Genomic DNA, 4,478 nt, shown 5'->3' with positions numbered 1-4,478 from the left:
GAATCATCAAGGACATTCAAGTCAAAACTACACAGATTCTATCTGAACCCCCACGGCCACTATCAAGAAAACAAATATTGGCTCAGATGTGAGGGTAGAGGGACCCTGTTAATTGTTAAAATCAAAGACTAAATAATCTCAGTGCCACATAGAAGAAAACAACTAAAGCAAAAGTATCTCAACAAGGCCTTTTTTTTCTTCCAAAAATGGTGTGCCAGAGCCCAGACTAGCAACACTCCAGGGCCAATACAGCCCCCATCTTTTACCCCTCACCTAGGTAGTGGTTGTTTTTCATCCCATTAGTGGGAGCTAGACTTCACAATCTGATGTGATTGGCTAATTTGTGCGAAGGGGGAGGGGAAGGTTCCAGAATGATGAATCCTTGCTAGCCTAGCTACCTTTGGGGGAAAAAATCATGGTCTTCAAAATACATTAGTGCAGATGTTATGGAAATCAATATAAAGGTTTCACAAAAAATAAAAAGTAGAACTGCCATATAATCCACTATGCCACTCCTGGGTCTATATCTGAAGGAATCTAGGTCAATCTACCACAGAGATAATCTGTGTGACCCCTTTTATTGCAGCACCAGTTGAAGATGCATATATGAAAAAGATGTGACATAAAGGCACTGTGAAAAAGATATAGGCACTATGGAGTTTTACTACTCAGCCATAAAGAAAAATGAAATGTCATTTTCAGGAAAGGGGGTGGAACTGGAGATGATCATACTAAATGCAACAGGCCAGACTCAGAAAAATATAAGTTGTACATTTTCTCTCACATGTGGAATCCAGATTGAACATTGTTATGTGTTTCTTTTAAAGACATGAAAGTAATGGGGGAACCATTTGGGAAGCAGAAAAGGACCAGTAGGAAGAAGTAGGACAAAGGAGCATAATGGGTGTGAATATGATTAAAGTGTATATGTATGTATATATGTATGTATGTATGTATGTATGTATGTATGTATGTGTATATAGATGTGAAAATGTCAAGGGAAAACATTCATTTGCTACAATTAATATATAATAATACGATTGGAAAAATAGCAAAGGCAAGTAATTTAAAATGAAAATATATTAATAAAAACTCTAGAAATAGATAAGAATCCAATTTGTCTGGTGCACATATTACAAAATAAGCACGATTTTTCTCTGGAGAACTTTTCTCTTATTTCTTCTCTTTCTTTTGAGGCAGGATCACATGTAGCTCAGACTGGCATTGAACTCGATGTGTAGCTGAGGATAGCCTTGACCTTCCTATCCTCCTCCTCCTACCTCCCGTGTGCTGGGATTGCAATCATATACCACCCCATGGGGCTTCTTATGCAGTGCTATGGATCAAACCCGGGGTTTCATGCATGCTAAGCAAGTAATTAACTAATTGAATTACATTCCCCATCTCAGGAATGTATTTTCTAATAAAGTCTATCTGAATTAGTAACAGTAGAACATAAAATAACACAAACTACAAACTCACACGTCCAACTCTCTCATCTTGTATCTCTGTGACAGAGTACTAGTGTGAACTATGACAACATACAACTACATAATAGTATGTAAAGTGTGTAAGCAAAGGATCTATAAGGACTTTCTAAATGACAGCTATTAGAACTGCTTAAGTCCTAACGATCCAATCTAATGTCCTCCCATCATTGTATCAGGTCTAAAAAGTCCTTAAGCTTCACCCCCACCCAAACTTTCTCTTCCTTATGTTCCAAACCTCAGCTCACTAACAGACAAGAATCAAAATGGTAGGCTGGGCGGTGGTGGCACACGCCTGTAATCCCAGCACTCAGGAGGCAGAGGCAGAAGGATCTCTGTGAGTTCAAGGCCAGCATGGTCTACAGAACTAGTTCCAGGAAAGGCGCAAAACTACACAGAGAAACCCTGTCTTGAAAACCACCCCCCCACAAAAAAAAAGAATCAAGATGGTAAGCCCCTTCCAAAGTTGAAGACAACTCGTGTGTAGAAGCAACACGGGGACTATTTCATCTTACAATGAACTAAGCCTACACTGCTCTAACCCTGTGTTTGCTGCTGTGCTACTGCTCTTCCTCAGCCTTATTGTCTCTGTCCACTCCCAGTGCTTCTTTATTCTACTCTCTCCACCTATTAAATTCTACCTATCGTTGTGTGCAAGAAATTAAAATATCAGGATATCATAAAATTCCCTCGGTTGGGCTGGGGAGATGGCTCAGCAGATAAAGTGCTTGCCACAGAAGCTTGAGGACCAGAGTTTGTATCCCAGGAACCCACATAAAATCCAGATGGCAGCCTGTCTGTCATCCAGCTCTCTGAAGCCAAAGACATAGAATACCATCTGTACCAGGTTTGCTTTAGGGCCACCGACCGGCTCCTCAATCATGACACAGAGACTAACTATTAGTTATGAATGTTCGGCCTTATCTTATGTCTTTTTAAAATCTATTTCTCTTTATCTATGTTTTGCCTCAGGACTATTCCTTTCTTTCTGTATGTTTTATTTTCCTGCTGTCTCCATGTCTGGCTGGCTGGCAGCTGCCTGGCTTCTGGTCACAGGTGCATTCCTCTATTTCTCCCTCATTCTCTTCTCTTTTCTCTCTCTCTAGATTTCTCCTCCTATTTATTCTTTCTGCCCATCAGCCCCAGCTATCCCTCTTCTGCCTAGCTATTGACTATTCAGCCTTTTTTTTGACTGTTCAGCTTTTTATTAGACCAATCAGGTGCCTTAGGCAGGCAAGGTGAAACAGCAACACATCTTTACATAATTAAACAAGTGCACCATAAATAAATGTAACACCTTCACAGAATTAATGTAATATTCTGCAGCATAAACAAACGTAATGCCTCTTTGCCTAGTTAACATAATATTCCACAACCCTCCCCCCAGGAAGCTAGCCAGGTGGCTGCAGAAAACTCTGCTCTGGCACCAGATCTCAATATATAATGTGGAGAATGATAAAGAAAGATCAGGTCTCCATATTCAGACACATATGCATGCACACCTAAAGAATCCCTTACTTGATATTCCAGAGTTAAGACTCTAACTACTTGCTCTTTGGGGACAACCCTATATTTGATGCTATCTCTTTACATGCTGTGTAGTATCTTCAGCATCCAAGAGTTCCAGTATTTACTGACAGGGGAACTTAGTAATGGAAAATTCTGAATTTTGGATCTAAAACATTTTTTAGTATTATGGTGCAATGAAAAATTTACAAATCAAACAATGAGCCTACATGTTTTAGGCAAAAGTAAGATAAATAAAATCACAAGATGAAGGCAAAGTAGTACCAGCTCCTTGAAATTTATTACTAGAAGCTCTCAATGGCTTCCATCTCCCATTCTTCTGATTCAATGACTGTACATTCATACATGTCTGTGTCTTTTAGCTTTTTACCATTTCTTCATCTTCATTCTCTTGGACTTTTTTGCAACTAGTATTCTTTACTCATCATTGTTCAATCTTTTTCCTTATTCCTATACCTTCTTTCTTCCATAAGCAATCATGTTACCATTTAAGCAGCTCTTGGATTTTTAGATATATTCCTTTCTGTCTTCCTCTTTGTCCTCTTCTTGCACTGAAATATACCCCTTTGTGTTTCAAATTCTACATGTGGCTATTACTTCTTCAGCATTCCTACATGTGTTCCAACTCCAATTACTCTCCCCTTACTTTTAATATTTTCCTTTCTTCCTTTTGTGGAATTTATTTTCTTGATCTTTGGAATTTCCATCTAGCTTCAGCTTCCCCAGACCTGTCTCCTGCTTGTTTCCCTCAAGCAGTGATCTATATGATGCTTTTATTCTACAAGGAAAAAAGCAGGCATGAAGGGGGCAAAACCACTTATAACATTAATTAATCTTCCCTAGAGTGAAGGCAGATAAATGTTTTGGACATCTCTGGTTACCACCTTCTGCATCTCTTATATACTCATCAATCTTCTGCCTGGATCCTTTCTCAGCAGCCACAGTTTTCCTACTGTTCCCTTCTTATAACTACTGACCTCTCTTATTTGGCATCATGGGCCCTTATCTCTGGATCTTGACTTGGCTTTTCTCTGTAGGAGGAATTACAATTGGTTCTGGAAAGCAGAGAAAAGGCATCGATCAACAAGGATATAAGGAGAAATATGTCTAGGGACAACAGACACATTTTATCTAACAAATGCCATGTGGTAGACATGCAAGAAACTGACCTTGCCTCAACTGTTGGCAGTATGCTGTCCAAATTTGACAAGCAGGACACAAAAGAAAATGACTGCTGAACTTTGCCAAAACAAGGCAGGATAGTCCTTCAAAATTCCTGCTTCACAGTAAAGTCTATCAGATATCCAAGACCTGTAGCTGAAGATAGATGCCAAAATGTTACAGAGAAACCTTGGGTGACTGTCCAGGCAGCCAGTGATTTCTGCCATCTCCGTAGTTTTGGAAGTTGTTTACTCTGCACTTACTGTTTACTCAAGTAATATTTTATCCTTCTTGGGTCTCTGA

This window comes from Onychomys torridus, chromosome X (assembly GCF_903995425.1).
Source record: "Onychomys torridus chromosome X, mOncTor1.1, whole genome shotgun sequence".
Taxonomy (NCBI): domain Eukaryota; kingdom Metazoa; phylum Chordata; class Mammalia; order Rodentia; family Cricetidae; genus Onychomys; species Onychomys torridus.
The sequence above is the reverse complement of the archived record's forward strand: the minus strand, read 5'-3'. Positions refer to the sequence as shown.